Here is an 18,791-nt window from a genome sequence, read left to right as displayed (position 1 = left end):
GGGGGGGAGGTTGAAGCCTGGGGAGGGGGGGTCCCCACATGCCCTGGCAGGATGTGGGGTACTGTGGGTCAGGAGTGAGGGGCAGTAGTAGGGCTGAGGGGGCTGTGTCTTGAGAGTGACAGACAGACACAGAGGCACAGACAGACACACACACACAGACAGACACACACAGACACAAGTGCATAGACACACTGTGCCCAGCAGGTAAGTCTATGAAGGGGGAGGGATGGGGACACAGGGAAGGGGTGGGTAGGCAGATTGAGGCCCCACAGTGAGGGAGGGAGTGAGACAGGTGTAGGTGCTAGAATGAATGGGACCTTGGGACTAGGGCAAGTCATGTGACAGAGCCATGGGAGGCTCATCCAGGTGTGCTGGGGGTGTGTGGCTCCCTGCAATTGCATGCATCCCGGGGAGGCATGGGGGGCACATGGCCCCTGGATTTGTCTGTGGGGCGGAGGCAGGCTGCCCGCTGTATGCTGCACTCTTCACCCTGTTGCCATTGCCTCAGGAGCTGAGTAAGATGCCATGTGCGTTCTGCACACTGACTGCACCACGTTCCCTGCCCACCCAACAGTGGAAGGCATGTGGCATTGCACATGGCTCCCGAGGCAATGGCAGCAGGATGCAGAGCCCACCATGCAGCCCACCTCTGCCCTGCATACAAATCTGAGTGGGTATATGCCACCCTTGCCCCCCTGGGATGTGCCCCCCACTTCCTTGAACAGGCCCAGGTTGCCCTGGGAGGGGCTGTGTCCTTCTGTGCCACCCCTGCTGCGGGGATGGGGTGAGACAGCCCAAGGAGATAAAACCCCCCAGGAGCAGTGGGCTGCCCACTGTGCATTGGGCTCTGCACCCTGCTGGGGAGCTTATTCTGTTAAGCATTTAAACATTTTCTTAAATGGCGTTCCCATAAAATGTATGGTTAGAAATTGTTTAATATTGGGCATAAAAGAAAGCATTTACTTGGACAATTGCTTGACTAACAAGTGCTATCACAGGATGAACTTTAAAAAAAAAAGATCAAGTAACATGACATTTTTCAGATTCAAAAGGACTGATATATGTTAGAAAAGAATGGAATAATGTTAGAGGCCCTTTCCACGTATTATATCTATTGAGCAATTACCTTGTTAATTGCACAATAAATTTAGACTAGCTACACATGCCAAATAACTATTGTGCCTTAAAAAGGTCCAAAGAGCTATGAAATTATTGCTAAAAAATGTGTAATAACTTTACAGCCAGCTTCTATTTAGCTTCAATTTGCATGTATAGGCAGTTCTGCAGTTGGGAAACTGCAGCTGGTGTGATGTCCCAGCTACTGGGGAGCACAACTCACCTCTGGGGCTGGGAGCACATAGCCAATGTGGTCTCCCATTCCCAGAGATGCAGGGAGGTTTCAGGCAGCAGCTGGGAGCCATTATGATCTCCCAGCTTGCAGGCATTTCACACACTCCCAGGGCTAGGAGATCATAGCAGCACCCCATGACTGTTGGGGCTGAGAGTCCTGCACCTGATGGGTCTTTTGGTCCCAGGTCCACTGTACACATAGCTGAGACTAAGAATCCCTGCACCTGAAGAGGTTCTTGGTCCTGGCTGTACCCCTGGCTGGGAGACCTATTTGCTGCAGGAAACATGTGCAGCCAGGACCAAGAGTCCTATTAGATGTGTGGATTCTTGGTCCCTGCTTTGTATATGGTGGACCTGGGACCAAGGCCTGAGACTCTGTCCTGGCTGCACATGGTCCCTGAGGCTGAGAGTTGCATCAGCAAAGAAGACTCCCAGAGATAGGTACCTGCTTCTTGCAGGTGCAGGGAGAGCCCAAGATCAGACTCTCCCTACACCGGCAATAAGGTGTGATTGGATCTAATGCATGATCCCATAATTGTACCTCTTTAGATTGCACTTTAGATCTAATTGCACCTTTACTTGCACAGGTAGAGGCAGCTCAGTGTCCTAAAATACATTTCTTAAAGGGCAGATTATAATATCTGAGACACAAAAGAAGAGAAGAAGTTGATAGATGCATTTGACAAATTTACTGTTTAGAAATTTAAAACCTAAGAAATTATTTTATGATGGGGGAAATTCCTTAAAAGGCTTAGGCTGCCTGGTTTTACCTGTTTTGCATTAGAGGGGCATTTAGATTGAGAGCTAAAGAAAAAATTATCCCTTGTACTGTGAATAAATTATATTTCTAGCTATATTACCTACTACATGTTAATTCTTTACAAATGCTTTCTATTGACTTAAAATAAAAACTATTTGATAGCACACTTAAGGCATAGTGGATGACAGGTAAGCATGGGATAGTAAAAGGTTGTTTTTTTGCTTAATTTCAAGCCATTTTATTCCAAGAATTACTAAAAGATAATTTTGAAAACGGTTAGGACAAATCTAAGTAATTGTCTCAAAGCAAATTCAGGGAGCCATACCAGTTATAGTAATCACACACTACACGGGATTATATAGTCCAGAGTATATGGGACTTGCTCAGCAATAGACACAAGTAGAATGATCATTTACAATAATTTTATTATTAAAGAAAGAAAAAAAAGCCCACACCAAACCACAATAAGACAACATATGAAACACCTATGCTATGGTTACATCAGATAAAATATTTTCTCTCTTTCTGTGGAGACTTTCAATACAGAAGATACTTTAGGAGTAGATCCTCCTTTAGCAGGGTTGCACTCCAGCTGAAAAGTTATTAATTCTTAAATCAGTGGCAAGTCCTGACTTGATGTATCAGATAATTAATATTGTTTATAGATGAGCAGGGAATTTAATTTAACATTTGGTTAATCCTGTTTGCTCTATTATTGACAACCTGAGCAGTTAGCAAGTAGGAAGAGGTAAGTGATCTTTGCCAGTGACAAAAGAAAGGTTTTAACTCAGTTAACTAAAAAGAAGCCAGTCAAAGGGAGACCTAGAGACAAGATCACAAATATCTATTAATCGTCTTAAATTAAAATTAAAATGGAATAGTCCTTCATTTCCAGGTTAGTTAATGTCTCTTTCCTTAAATTACGTATTCCTAGAAATCTCATGCTTAATAAGGTAAGCTATAACTTACAGTAGAATTTCAATATTCCATAACCTTATGCCAAGAAATATTTAAATATATTCTCTTGGCAATGACTTTTTATACATTATTTCACTGCTAGTTTTTGTACCAAAGATGTTCAACTCTCAAAATAGTCTTTATAAACTTTGAATCATTCATGAGAGTATCTTCAAAATTAAATAACTAAAGAAGTTATTGTCTTTTCTCATTACCAGTCCTTGGAGTGGTGATTATTGTCTTGAATTTCAAAATGAGCTAAAGACTGCCAGTTAACTAATAAATTATTTTCTAAATATGCTCAAATGGCTTTCAACCAGTTGTAACATCAAATGAACTTGCTATATTAGTATGTAAAGTATCTTACAATTCTCATAACAATGGCATCAAGAAGCCAGATGAGGACTTGCATTACAATACAAAATATTTGCAAATGTACTTTATAAAGCAAGCTTATGCCAACGTAAGCACTTAAGGAACAAAGAATATATTCATCTTCTCAGCACAAACTTAAATTAGAAGGAAAAAAATCTACGAATTATTCATTTCTGTGATTGCTCTCCTTAGAATTTGAAAATGAATGCTTTTAAGAGTTTCACCAGGAATATTTCTAGAATCTGCGGGGGAGGCGGTAGGGGATGGGAAAGGGTGATCCTTTTAGGAGGAATAAGAAAAGTACACATTTGAGTTGGTTCATAACTATGAGTAGTCTTTTTTGACACAATCAGGAACTTTTTCCATGGAAAAATATGTTATGAAGCCTGCTTCCTTGAGATACAGATCATCATATTACCTGTGTCTTACACTGATGTGTAATTTTGTAGTGGATTCCCTTTTTTATTAGTGGTTGCTAAAATGTACATCCTATTGTTTGAAATGAATTTACAGTTTGCAATTAAAGAGTCCTATCAAATATGCTACACAAAGCACAGATCATAATATCCCCTATAAACACTTTCAGCACATAGTACAGAAGAAAATAATTTAGACTGATAAATCAAATAGAACTTATAAACCTGCATTTCAGTAAATGCAAACACACTTAGAGGTTTTATTGCTCCAGTGCCTTTGTACTTTTGATCTGTCCCTGGTTGACCAAAGTACAGCTCTCATAGGAACTTCCTTAATTAGTTTGATGACCCTCTATACATTAAAAGAGCAACCAAAACATAGGTGAGTTGGCTTTTTATATTATCCAACCATCATGTGTATACATATAAAAATAACGGCTGGTAGTTCTTAAAATTTAGTAAGCATGCAGGTAAGCTTGTAATTATAAGTTACAGGACTTTTACTAATAACCACTTCTTAATCAATGTAGCTTTATCTTCCTCCATAGATATTAATCTTCTCACCATGTTTCCAATATGGGAAAGTAAAAAGCCCCTCCTCCCCAAGATTTTAAGAGTATTCAAAAACAAGACTAATGGGCCTTAGAAAAATGAAAATAGCAATTCTAAGATATCTGCATGATTATAAGTCATCCCCTCAGGAGCAAACATGCTAGAAACAAGCAAACAAAACCTGCCTATCTCTAAGGTGAAGGGTAGGAATTGAGCTTAACATAAGCCAGTGGCCATCTTGAGGCCACCGCTTGCCTTTCACAGATTTAAAGGGACAATTAATTACCAAAATAGCATGCTGGGAGGCATTCTTCCTACAGTCTAGGTACAGCTAGGTAATCAAAAAGAACCAAGGTCTAGCAGTGAATCTTTAGTCTTCAGTCTTCAAAGAGGGATAGGATAGACGAGACCCTAAAAAGTCTGCTGTAGTATGCTGAAGGCTGGTGTGTTTTGAGGGAGTTATATTTCCTATTACCTTGTGACTTCTTCTCTTACATTATATGAGCTTGATCTTACTTCAAAATGCTTTTGTTGGCCTGAGTGCAGGATTTACATGTCACTCATAAGGGATTAGGTTACTTGTGAGTTGTAACTTTGCTAGACAAAATATGTGCCGCTAATATACATATTAGTGAACTTCAGCATAGCAGCAAATACAAGATGGGAATATTCTGGAACTGCTAATTTAATGAACAATTCTTCATTCATTTCTCTGTTGGTGATGAAGCCAACCCCCTTAGCTGTTCATGAGGCTAAGATGGAGTCATAGGACAGCACTTTCAAAAGGTGCCTTAGTGAGTAGGGGATGTGGGAGGGGGTAGCAGAATAGTGTAGAGAGATCTGATTTAGTTTCAAATGAACTGGTTCTGGCCTTGGAAGCAATTTAGGCACAGAGGCATAGAGCACTGTACACACTAATTTACACAAGAATCAGGTTAGATTTATACAAGAATCACAGGCTAGAAAAGACATTGTTTTGTCACAGGATCAGGTGTCCTGAGACAGGTCCCAGCACAGCTGATTCTGCTTGATTGGCGGGCACAGACATCACCCAGGGCCCACTGTCCTGCAAAATTGGGCCCTGTTGCTCCCAGAGCTCCAGGGGCCCAATCCTGTGGGACAATGGCTGGCCTGGGTCATGCATCTATCTGTAAATACAGATTAAGGAATAATCTTGCTCAGAGTGGGAAACGTGCCCCCTGGGGTTGCCTGCTCTGCCCTTGCAGACATGCCCTAAGTAAAAACAGGCCAGGATTGGGGCAGAAACAGGTTGGTGGGGTGCCTGGGTTCCCGTAAGTGTGGCCTGTCCCCTTACAGAAAGGCAGCTAGTTAAACTAAAGGGCTGCAGCTGAGGGAGGGCTAGTGAGGGCATGGCTGGGAATCAAAAATCCCAGTAGGCAGAACCACAGGGGGAGAAGGAAGGGCAAGCACCAGAGGCAGGGAACCTGGGAAAGGAAGCCTGAAGCCACAGCAGACCCATCTCAGGGTCCGGGGTGATCATGTTTCTTTGTTTGCTTACTTTGCTTAGTGAAGGATTGTACATAACTGGGGCAGGCTGAGAAGCTGCATAGTACTAAGGCTTGCTGAGAGATGCTCAGGGGAAGAGACAAAGTTGAGCTGAAAGGCCCTGAGGTGGCAACCTGCTACAGTTCCCTTATCCTGCCATGTTGCCAGAGACAGTTGTCCAGGCACCCTTTGCAATATGCCAGGACAAACTGATATCACATTTTTGTGGCAACAGATTTTGGGACACCTGCAAGTGACATCTGAATGGGAACTGTCTTGGGACAGAGTAGTTTGTCCTGCCACAAACTGGCCATTTGCTTCTATCCATGAAACCCCTGTGCTTCCCCAAATAGATTGCTTCTGATCCCCAGGATACCTCGACTATCTGTGCGCAAAGCTAACTTGACTATCTGTGTGTCTGTTCAGGCATGCACTGAGTCCCTTTTAAAACAAAAAGACTTAGGCTTTTGAGTCCTACTGGCTTTCCATGAAATTGAGATTCTAAATGCCAAAGTCACTTTCTGTCAATGAAACACTTTTGAAAATATTACCCATACATTATGGAGAAATAGAGAGAGACTACATTGAACACTGTTCTGAATTTAAAGAGACCGGGATCCTTTTCCCTGCTCCATCTGCACCTGCTGTTCAGTTTGAGTGGTTCACTTTGTCTCTCTGTTCCTAATTAATCAAATGAGTTTGGTGAGATATGTTTGTGAAGCATCACCCAGGCACTGTGTACCATCAGCAGCAGCATCAGAGGCACCCCAAACTAGATTTTAGCTTAAAACCACAATGACCTTCTAACTCTGATATCTCAACTCCTTACCAGACCTAAAAGAAACCGGAAAAAAGTGGTACCTTCTGTTTCCAGTGGTGTAATGACCCCATTTCTAGGCCTTCAGAAACCTTAAATAATAGACTTTACAGTGTAACATTTTTAGGTACCTGAAAGCTGCCATTGGCACAACACTAAATCTTGTCCACCTAGGGCTTCAGATGTGTAATTTAGGGGAGGCAGGAAATTTCACACCTGGCAGCAAAGGAAGAAAACATTTATGTGGCAGGTTATTCCAAATTGTATTATGTCTGCCTGAAGCTGCATCACTGTTTTATGAGGAGACTGAGGCAATTCATTTAGGACAGGTACAGACATTACACTTTTACTGGGATAAGTGTTTAGAAACCAGTCTACAGCTATAACAGTACAGAAGTTTGGTGCGCACAGACTGGTTTAAAAATGGCAAAACCTGGTCTAAGATAGACCTGGGTTGCTGTGCCCTCAGACTCAATCAATTTGGGTGAGACTTGGGAATTGAACTTTCTTACCAGATCCCCAACCCATTCATGTTAGGTTGCTGTCCACTGGCATCCCAGATGCCGTGGCTTCCCCTCCACCCCCATAGTTCCCCCTCACATGGAGGTGCACTACCACTCACCCTGCTGAGAGCCTAGGCATTCCCATCCCTGGGCTCTCACAGAGCAGTCAGCACAGTGGCTGAAAATGATGGGGGGAGGGAGAAGGGGTGTTTGACCATGCCTTGCAGCCCAGTCATGCTCTGTGGGGCTGTGTGTGCTCACAGGGGGCATGGGCCCTGCATGGCTGTGTGAGGACCCATGTCCCCAGGGATCCCCATGCCCCAGCCCTCCCAAGCAGGCACATCCCCAGGGAGCACACCTGGGCTGCAGAGGATGGGCGAGCTGCCTGCAGTTGACAGATGCCTGTGGCTAATGATGACAGAATAGCCCCCCAGCATGGGTAGTGCAGACACCTACCCTGGAGATCTTCAAAAGGAGACTGGATGCATACCTTGCTGGAGTTATTTGACCCCAGCAGCCTTTCTTGCCCAGAGCAGGGGGGCTGGAGCTAGTGATCTCATGAGCTCTCTTCCAGCCCTAAACTTCTATGAATCTATGACAGAGTCAGGGGAGGAAATGTGTGCTCCCCTGCCCCTGGCAGCCAATCAGAGGTGACTTGGCTGTGCCTGGCAGTCTACAGCAGCCTGGGGAGCTCACTGGGAGGCATGCAGGAGTGCCCCCATCCTGCTGGCCTCAGTCAGTGTAGGTGTGCCTGCCCATCAAAGGGTGGACGTGTGTTCTGCTCACTCCTAAACCTACGCCGCATACAGAAACCCACATAAGTTTGATCAATTCCACCTTGGGCTTTTTGATTATCTTAGCATAACTGACCTAGCCTTAGCATAAGTGACCTCCTGGTTTTGGCCCCATTTCTAACCCTGGAGCTTCTATCATTCTCATGGTGGGAAAAGCAACAGGGAATATCTGGCTTACACCATTTAGACCTGATTTGCTATTTAGCTAAGGAGCTGAAAAGAGAGGAATACGAGAATAAACACTGCTAGACTTAAGCAGTGCAGTGTAAAAACATATTGCTTACACCACTGAAAACCATGGATGCCAATAGGGAGGGACTGGACCCAGGAGTTTTAGGAGCAAGCATAAGCATGAGTGATATACCAAAGCAGACATGGTTAGTTTACTTGTCTTATCTTTAACTTCAGGAATCAGTATGGGATGTTTCATAAAAATCTTGTGATTCTGAATATTTTTGTAGTGTTGCCATGGCAACCTGATGTGATATAACATATGCTAGGGACAGAGTTGTGAAGATTTGAATAAGAGATGTTTGAGATAAGTTTAAAAAAGAGAAAGAGAGTGTGTGTGAAAATAAGCTGGGGATAAAGGCAATGTAAAATATCTTCCTGAAATACATAAACATTAGCAGTAGATATTTATGTTCTTATAATCATTTAGTACCAACGCCAGAATAAGCGATTATGCCAGAAAATATGTTAAAAACTATAAAAGTCACTTATTTTCTTTATGACCCATCTATTCTTTGGGAGTGCTGTCCTGGCAGGGGTGCCTTATAGATACAAAGTGCACTTAAGTCTTCCCATGTTTAAGAGATGACACCTATAGCTTTACACTTAAAGTAGATGCAATCCCATCTATGTCCATCCAACTCTGCTGAATGCAGTGATGTGATAGCTTTACACCAGACCTCTTCTCATGCCTCTCTGCTAGCTAGCACCATACTCATCTTGTATAGTCAAAAGAATATGACAATATTGAGCCTCACCCCTGCACAGGAGCATACAGATGTAGAAAGATTCATTTTACCATTCCCTTCCTCCTGCTCCTTAACTCAAGCAGGGTTGAGGGTCTCAGGGTAAGAATCAGTTCATAAGACAAAACTCTAGAGTTGCTGAACCATAAAAAGGACGTGAAGGGAATGGGGCAAAGCTGAAATCAAGATAACACTGGTTCTAAAATCATTTACATTCAAACTGCAAATATTGTATGCGTGACTGCAGCATGCTGTGCTCTGCACAATGTCTGTGAAGCTGGAAGTGAGTATTTTTATATTACGGGAATCTTGGACAATTATTGTCTCCTTAGACAATTCACCCAGCCAGAAGGTGTCACCATAAACAAGACAGGGTCGGTGACAAGGGAGGCAAGTGAAATAAGAAATGTTATTTACATTCACATCCATGACATGTGGAACAATTTTAATGAGCAACTGATTGTTAATGCAGACAGTGTTTTTTGTAGATAGTAAACAACTGTAAGATATGCTATATTGATATTTTACAGGAGTTTAGAGTGCCTATTGTACTTATTTTTAAATGCTGGTGTGAGGGGACCACGAATCTGTATGGGATACATTGTACATGATTAATTTTATGAATTTTGTTGGGTGAAGGATGATTTAATAAACAAAATATCAATGTAAGTGTAACTATGTATAGACCCAATGGTTTGCCATTTTATTGCTTTATGTAGATTGTTTTCTCTTATTTTATACCTTAATAAAACCTTTTAACGTAACTGTGGCCTCCCTCTTGCTTACAAGTAAAGAGACAACAACAAATGCTTAAACAATTACAGACTTTTGTTAACAAACTGCATGTGCAAGAAGAAAAGTAAGAAGAATGCACTAAGAGATTGAACCATGTTATTACAGAGAGCTTCAGCAATTTATCTCTACAGAAACTGGGTATGCTCAATAGGACTTTATAAAAAAATAAATCCCCCTTTCCTCCTTTCCTGTCAAAAGGGACTTGTTAGAACAGAGTTGATTTCTGGTGACTTTTTAGACTGGCAGACAGTAGCCACTGCCTTTCATAAGTGACTTTTGCAAAGCCCAAAAATACAGGTACATCTTTTAAAAATTAGTTACCTGCATGTCACAAATGATCAGGAGGCCCTGAATGGGAGATGGGTGAAATACAAAGAGGATGATATAAGAGTTGAGAAAAATGAACAAGACAAGGGACTAGAAATGTCGCTTCCCTGATTTTTAATGTCATAAGAATCTATCAAAGACTTTTGATTACTTGAGGTACTAGATTCCAATTACCATATTTTCTTAAAAACATCACACTCCCAGACAAGAGACACACCTTATTTCAGACAGTCAGAATAAATGTCAAAAGATCTTTCTTTGAAACTATTGATAAGTACAGAATTTTCCCAGGGGAAAAACACAGGGATTTTCAGTCTGGGAGGTAGAAAACATTGAGGCTGCTCTGTTAACCCTCTACATGCAGGATACCATAGATGCTGCTGGCTAAGAGCAAATGCCCAACTCCTCTTTTCTTCTCAAACTGACCTAGATGGACAGCCAGCAGCTGAGGGCTCAGTCCTATCCAGCAGCACCTGCAGTTGACCAAGGGCCCACACAATTTATTGAGCAGAAACCTGGCATGCTAGCACCCCGAGTTCAGCGCTGCATTGGAAATAAAGGGCATTTTTACATGTGCTCCAGGGGTGGTGGGTGGGCGGGAGGGGTACTTTTAATTTAAGCAGCTCCGAGACCACTCTAATTGAAGTTCCACAGCATCTCGTGGATCAGCATCCCTGCACTTCAAAATGGTGGTGGGGGTGTTTTAACTTAAGCTCATCAGATAAGCATTAGTTAAAGAGTCCCCACCAATTTGAAGTATGGGGATAGCGATACCCAAGTCATGGAGGCTAGCTGGAGCACGCTAATTAGCATACTCCAGCAGCCTTGATTAATCAAGTCTGCTCCAACATGCTGTGATTATAGCGCATCAGAGCATCTTTCCAGTACGTCTACCCAAAGTGCCGCAGCATGAGCCTCTGTGAGGGGAGAGAGAAATGTCCATAACCAGCAGCTAGGGAGCCTCATGTGCTCATCATGCTTTTCCCTGTACAGCACATACAACATCACTGTTTCTTTCCCCTAGCAGTGGCCTGAGCCAAAAAAAAAGTGTTATTACCAAATTTCTTTACTTAAATATGCACCCCAATTTCCAGCAGATGATTTTTAAAAAACAGGCACATGGTATATCTGAGAAAATACAGTACATTTGAAATAGACTTTCTTGCAATATAATGCCCAGACACCATGTTTCCCTGTATGCAGCATAGGGTTCCAAACAGAAAAAATAACTGATACACAAAGACGGCAAAAGCTGAAACTCAGGCTTTTTTGTGGAGGTCTCTTAAATTGTGGGCTTTCATTGTAATTGTTTTGTATAAAGGAAATGGCTCTTGTGGAAGAAGATCTGGGGTTTCACGTTGTGACAGTATTTCAGTATGAGCAAAATATGCTATATGTAGCTTAGCACCATGCCTGAGGTTAAGGGGGATGTCTCAAACACTGATTGGGTATTACAGATTTATACACAGTTGGGAGGAAGAATATATTCATACGTATTTTTTTTTTTACTGGAGATGCACAGCCCAAAGGCATTAGGAAATTATTGTGCTTTGAATTTACATAGATAAACAGATTATAATACCAATTTAAACATACATATGCTCCCCTGGCTTTTCACAGGACATTTCACGCATCTGAAGAGTACTCTTTACTCACAACATAAGCAAGTAAGCTTTCACCAGGACTTTAAGTATATCATTTTACATTTTTAATCGTATAGCTTCATCAGTTAAGATTTGAAATAATGAATGTTTATTAATTTATTCTTCACCCTTGGCTATTTAAACTCTAGCCTTTGAATCCTGTACAGGAATTAATTTGTTTTCCTGAGTATCAAGCCCCAGAGCTGTGAGAAAGGATTGAAAAGGAAACAGATGTTCACATTTGCATATGGGCAGCCTACACCCATTTACCCAATCAACAATGTGGCAGTTGCTTCACGTCTCATTTTTTGTTATAACCTTGTTTTATAAATGGTCAGCATGTCTTCAATGTCTTTTCAAAGGACAGTTTTGGGTGTTTTTGGATTTCCGTTATTCTTATCTGTTATGCACAGTGTCTCGAGGGAATATAACAAACGTAAATAAAATAAATGTGGTCTCTTTCTCATTCTCTCTCGAAAAACATTGTTTTCATTGCCTGAGCACATAGTCATGTTTTTTTTTCCTAATAATACCCCGATTAATCAAAAAGAATCAAGCACACTGCATAATGAAGCAAAGATGTTAATGTGATATTAGCATATAATTGCACTGTTCTTTAAAAAGATATTGCAGACTCAGGGGATAAACAATGAGGATTGATGATTTCATAATAGCGACTCTTTCACCTTACTGAAATCTCATCTGATGAAAACATCTGCGTGAGATTTAAGTGTAGAAATCTCACACGGACGCTTTGGCTTGCTATGTGTAGATAATATGCATAAGGAAATTTTGGTAATATACTTTCTTATAAGTATAGAAAAATATATCATTTTTTTTTTGCTTGGGAAGAGCAGGTTAGAATATTTCATTCACCAAAAATTCTTTTGACACAGATAAGGAAGAGTGGAATCCAAGCGATCTTGGGTTTGGTTCTTCAAATCCAAAACCTGCAGAGTGAGGTCTGATAAGAAGGGAAGAAACCTCAAATCTTTCAGAGCATTGCAAGTAAAAAGGAAATGGGAATGAATCTGAATTGTAGACACCTTTGTATAGGATTCTAGTTCTGCAACTACATAACTCGATTGGCAAAGTTCTACAGCATTAAGACAACCTTGTTCTTTCTCTCATTTGATAATGATTTGGAATGGCTACCAATACTATCATGTTACTATCCTATCAGCTTCTGGCAGCCTGAATGGTATTTGGTCCAAGAGTGCCTTTCAGAAGAGGGGGATTTTAACATACTCTGCATAAAGAAAGAATTCACTGACTGGTGGATAGGCAACAATATTTTTTGCCACAGGGGCACTGCACCATTTAGAAAAATGAAATAAATTAAATACATGTACCTTTATTTAATCAACACTATTCACAGGTATTAAATTAACAAGACAGCTGGTGAGGACCAGATCTGGAACAGTGTCACAGATTATAATATTCATACTTTGAAAGGACCAATGAGACTTTAGGCTGGAAAATAGGAATTATCCTATAGTTATATTAAAGCACGAAGGTCATTTTAGAAGTATCTTTAAATATCTTATATGTTAGGAGGCTTATAGCACCTTCCAACATTTTAATGATAGAATTACAAGATAAACAAATACAGGAGCCATTTTAATTTGCATACAGTTGTGATATTCAAGGCAGTATTTGCCTGAAAAAGGAATGCTAAATGAAATATAAGATTTTACTTGTGTGAAAAAGAGGCGGGTCTGTCTATTTCCTCATACAGCCTATACTTATTTATGACTTTGAAATGTTAAAGTAAAACAGAAAGCGGAATATTAACGTAAGATGCCCAGTTGCAAAGATATAGATAATTACATGCGTACAAGGCAATTGCAAAATCAGGTCTGTGACTTAATTCTTTTCCATAACTGCAATTAGAGATGTTATGCAGTGTTTGTGGGTTCATACCCCATGGACAGGGACAGTACCTATCCTATAGTCCTCTCATGCTATGCTGTGTGTCACCCAATATCCTGGGGCAAAATTGGAATCAAAAAACTGTTTAGCCTAGATAGAAAAGCTGCAGTAATTGCTCCAGTGAAATGTAACTGAAAGTCAAGTTTGTAAAATCTTGACTTTTTTAAGCTTTATCCAGATAGCAGCTTTCACAGGGTGAATTTACTCAACAGGTGGCTATTTGCTATATTCATAAGTATGCAAACATTTCAGGTTTTGCACAACTATAATCACAGTTTGAGCACTGCTAGACTTGGGAATGTTGATGTTTTGTTGCTTTTAGAAACCATTTTATGACATTTTAAATTAACAAACAAATAAAGCAAAAGGAAATGAAGAATTAAGAAAACAAGCTGCAGCTCTCTTTTCTATTTTTGAGGATTCACTGAAAGCGAAGTATCTACATTTAATAAATGATGCATGGCACACATTATAATCTGTATAGAAAATATGTACAGGAAAATTGATTATGTACTATTTTAAAACCAATGGCCAGAAAGCTGACAAATGATCAAAATTGTCTTTCAATATCTTGTGACACTAATTCTAATTTTTGGTACCTATATTCAATACAAAGCATTTTAGATAACTGTGATATATTATTACAGTTTTGCCTATTATTGAGAGACATTTTCCTCTACTCCCTACTTACCAGTACTAACTTATTAATATCCCTGGTTACCATCACTATGAATTTAGGCTACTATCATTATGCAGCCATAAATCTTAGTACCATGACAAGTATTGAACTGTGACCCTCTTGGATACTGGGGGAAAAGTGAATTATAAAACCCAAACTAAAAATGGACGGAAAAGTAGAAAACACAAGAAATTCATACCTTTTCTCCATGTGTACCTGAATGTATATCACAGTACTGGTCTGAAAGTCTTACTTTCATTGCTACATTGTTTCAAAACCTGGGAAAAATCCTTCTGGAGTTCTAGAAAAGAAGCAAGACATGCAAAACTGTGAAGTGGGATGGCATACTTCTGAGGACTAATGACAAGAGAACCTTTAATTAACTTTATAATTGCCCTATTTAGGACTTAAAAATACTTCAACAATTGGCCTCAAAGTTTGTTTTTACTGCATTTACTTTAGAGATGGGCAAACACTATACGGAGTGTAAAATTGTAAATATACTGGAGACAGATAAGGGTTTTCTTTCACTGAATTCATTAGGCTTTGAATCAGTAAGTTTCAGATATGCAGTTACCCTCCAAATTGGTCTGTCTTAAACAGGTCAACTATTTCATGGCTGTTAATCCTTCTTTCCTGAATTAAATATTTCTGTAATAAACCTTTTTATACATAGTAAATTGTGACATAATAAAGATATATTATTATGTATTTATATTCTATATAAATATAATGCATATGTATAAATATTAACAGCAAATTACAACATCCTCATGACTAGAAACATTTTCCTGACTTTTTTCCACTTGATACCTTTTTTTGCAACTCGAGACATTTTAGGTATTTCGTACAGAAAAAAAGAATACAAATTATGGAACTATATTCATCTCCTGTATGTCAATTCAAAATTGGGAGGCTTCCAAGCCAGACAGAGCCACAGATTTGAAATGTCAAAATCAAACATTCCCATGCAACTTTATTTGGCCTAATATTTCTTTATTTTTCTTTCTTTCTTTTTATTAAACTTATTTAAAAGCTAGTTCAGTAGCTGACTCCTTTTTTGAATTAACAAGAAAAGCACATTGGTCAGTTTGCTTATAATTTGAAGAGTATTCACATTTTCAGCAAGGAGAGTGGGTTGAGGGGGTCATCAGGGCGATAAGGACTCCTACTTCAAAACGATGACTAACATACATTGGTTTAGTTTCCATTAAGGATTATTGTGAACATATGAAAAAATGATCTAGTGTCTGTATTTTTTTAGCAGGGGGAGGAAAATGTTTATGACATGCTCATTCAGTCAGTGACAGAACTAGAAAGTTGGCCTCCTCCTAAATTTGTATGTTAATCAGACCTGACTTCCCTTTTCCATGATAAATGATTTAGAAATAAATATCGTGGTAACACAATGTGTTAAAGTGGTAGGTTTATGTGACAATGACAATTGTCCCATCGGCAAGATGCTGGGAAACCATGGAGACCCCACAGGCAATGATCCCCTCCCTCTTTCCCAGATGGCACCATCTACACACAGAAAAGCCTTAGGGATGCAGTGAATTAAATGCCAACATGTTATGCATGAGTTTGCTTGAGAAATTCCTCTGCTGTTCATCAGTAATGGCTAATTGCCCAAGAAAATTCAACCTCATATCAAGCATACTCAATCTAAAAATGTTACACTAGAAAAGTGGTGTGTTATGTGCAATACAGTAGGCTTTTTTCTCTTGCCATAAAAAGGTGAGCTCATTTTGTGCTAGGAATAACCTTAAAATTTCAATGTCAGATGTATCAAGTTACATTAGTCCTTCAAAAAGATTTAAAGTATGTTTAAATACACACACACACTGTAATTGTCAGGTTTTTGTCTAAGACTTGATTTTAAATAGAAAAATTATGATAAAGATATTGTATCCAGGTGGGCAGGAGGACTTCACCTTGAATGAGTTAAGCTCTGAAACACTATATTAGGAAAGTTTTAACATAAAAAATAAGCGTCTGTAGACAGGTCATTTGAAAGCTTGGTAAGAGATAGTTGAGGAGAGACTGAAACAATCACGATAGTTTGGTTTGGAGATGAAAGACAGTACAAACCCTGTTACTTATGCCTCTGAAGAAAAGGCCAGTCAGTGCCATGCTAAATACTCCCTTGCAATTCAAGAACAAGTAGATGTTCAATGGATCACAAAAACAACACATTCAGTAATGATCAGGGAAATACTTTTTAAACATAATGTATAACTAAATTGTGAGACTCAGGACAACAAAGAACCATTGGATCCAAGAGCTTTACAAGGTTCAAAGAAACAGTTATACATTTAGGCTAGATACAGACATTCAAAAAGCCCGAGGCAGAATTAATCTAAGTTATGCAGTTTTATGTAAGGAGCCTAATTTAGATCAGTAGTGAACAGAACACACATTTGCCCTTTGGGGGCCAAGGTGTGGCCCATCTTAGACCAGTTTCCACCATTTTTAAACCAGTCTGTGGACACATATACACGATTCTAATTGCACAATAGCCTAATAACACTGCGCAGTAGTGTGCTGGGCAAAAACCGTGCCAATAAGCTACAGCACAGTAGCATTAGGTTACTGTACAGTAAGCATGACTAAAAACTTGTGTGTTGGTGCTACTGTGCAGTAGCACCAGTTACTGTGCACTGATTTAGTACTTAGTTATCTCAGTACTAAACTTAATGTACAGTAACTATGACACATTAATGAATATATAGACATGCCCAGTGTGTGCCAAACTTCTGCTATGAGTATGGACTAGCTTTGCGTGCTGAATGTCTGTTCTGTTATGGGTATAGATGGGTTTCCGATCACGCACACTAGTAAAAGTATGTCTCTATCTGCCCTTATATGGGAAACGCAAACACCCACAAGCTGTTTGTTGACCCAATTAAGGGAGGAAAGAAGCAGCGATGCCCATTTTAACATACAAATTAGAGAATCCCCTGAAGATTGTGAGAAATGGCAAAAAATTGAGATAATGGAATATTTTTGGAAATTATAAAGAATCTAGATGATGAATTATAGAAATATCCACTACAACTCTTAAATCAAATATATCTGCAAGGTAAAGACCTGAAGATTTCAGACACTTTATTTTCACACTTCTGCGTGGAGCCCCTAATTCCAGAGAATGTGGGTGGTACAGAACAGTGAGTCTAATACACCATATTGCCAGGTGCTGCTAGCAGTCACAAGACTGAGAATACAAAAATATGTTAATTCACAGATTGGGAATAGTTCATTTGAAATTATTCCAGGTCAAGTAACCAGAGAAATCATGGTCACCTTAACAATGCTATATGAAATAGTTCTAGAAATGCGAGGAAGTTTTTCTGTGCTTTGGTAACTATGAAAAAATAACACCATGAACAACAGATGCAAGTCCTAAAAGGATGTGGTATATACGTATAAGATGTACAACTGATATGGAAGCCTAATAGGAACCAAAAAAATATTCGTCTATATTAGAAGTGAATACTCTAGAAGATGCAACGTAAGTAAAAGAAAGATGTGTTTTTTCACAGAATTTGCCCAACATCTACCAGAAGAACCTGAAAGCTGACCTGATCATACAGGTGTGTTGTGAATATCAGACAAGCTGACGATATGGTGGGCATCAAATCATTCAACAAAGAGATGCAAAATATGATCAGTGCCGTCACTAATGCCAGCAAGCAATTTGGAATAAAGATCATTTCCTGAAAAAGAAATATATGCAGGTTCAGAAGATCGACAATGAAACAGGTCAAACAAATATCACTGGATCAAGATGACCAATTCAAATACTTGAGAACTATCCTCACAGTGGATGGTCAATGTGATAATGAAATCAGAGACAGAATTCAACAGGAAGAATAGTTGTTTTTAGCAAAACGTTTGCTGGTTCAAGATTAAACTACAGTTGATATTAAGACTGCTTAAGTACTATGTATGGTCAATGCTTCATTAGGGTGCTAGTGTTTGACTCTCAAAGAGGACACAATGTTTTTTCAGGGCCTTTGGATTCTAGTTTTTACAGAACCTTGCTGAAAACTAGCTGGAACAGCAGAACATGAAACCATGAAAAATTGACCTGTGCGAATAGGGAAGTTTTCAATTCAGATTTGACCAATTTAGAGGGCAGTGATTTGATTTGGAGATTCTGATCACTGTCCTGAATCAATTCAGCTGAATCAGCTTCAGAAGATTCAGCACTGATTTGGAGAGATTTGATGATTTGGATTGACTAGGGAAAGGCAGGCACAGCTGGGTGGCTGCAGGTTCTCCCAGAACTCCTTCAGGTGTACACCCCTTATATACTTATAGGCAGCCACCAGGTCCCCCCTAAGCCTGCGCTTTTCCAGGCTGAAGAGTCCCATAAGTCTCAGCCTGTCATCATAAGGCCTGTTTT

At 39.8% G+C, this 18,791-nt stretch overlaps 1 long non-coding RNA gene across 1 annotated transcript in view; it reads left to right on the top strand.

The window, feature by feature from the left end:
* LOC109310275 overlaps positions 1 to 12,229 on the top strand; it is a 15,277-nt gene extending 3,048 nt beyond the window's left edge. Inside the window, exons 2-4 of the long non-coding RNA XR_002101175.1 lie at positions 9,797 to 9,940; positions 11,750 to 11,796; positions 11,940 to 12,229. This is a non-coding gene — a long non-coding RNA (uncharacterized LOC109310275). The remainder of the gene's footprint in view (positions 1 to 9,796; positions 9,941 to 11,749; positions 11,797 to 11,939) is intronic.
* The last annotated feature ends 6,562 nt before the right edge of the window (positions 12,230 to 18,791 follow it).

This window comes from Crocodylus porosus, unplaced genomic scaffold (assembly GCF_001723895.1).
Source record: "Crocodylus porosus isolate Cpor-Errol unplaced genomic scaffold, CroPor_comp1, whole genome shotgun sequence".
Lineage (NCBI taxonomy): Eukaryota > Metazoa > Chordata > Crocodylia > Crocodylidae > Crocodylus > Crocodylus porosus.
Note: the sequence above shows the minus strand (reverse complement) of the source record. Positions and strands in the feature narration are given on the sequence as shown.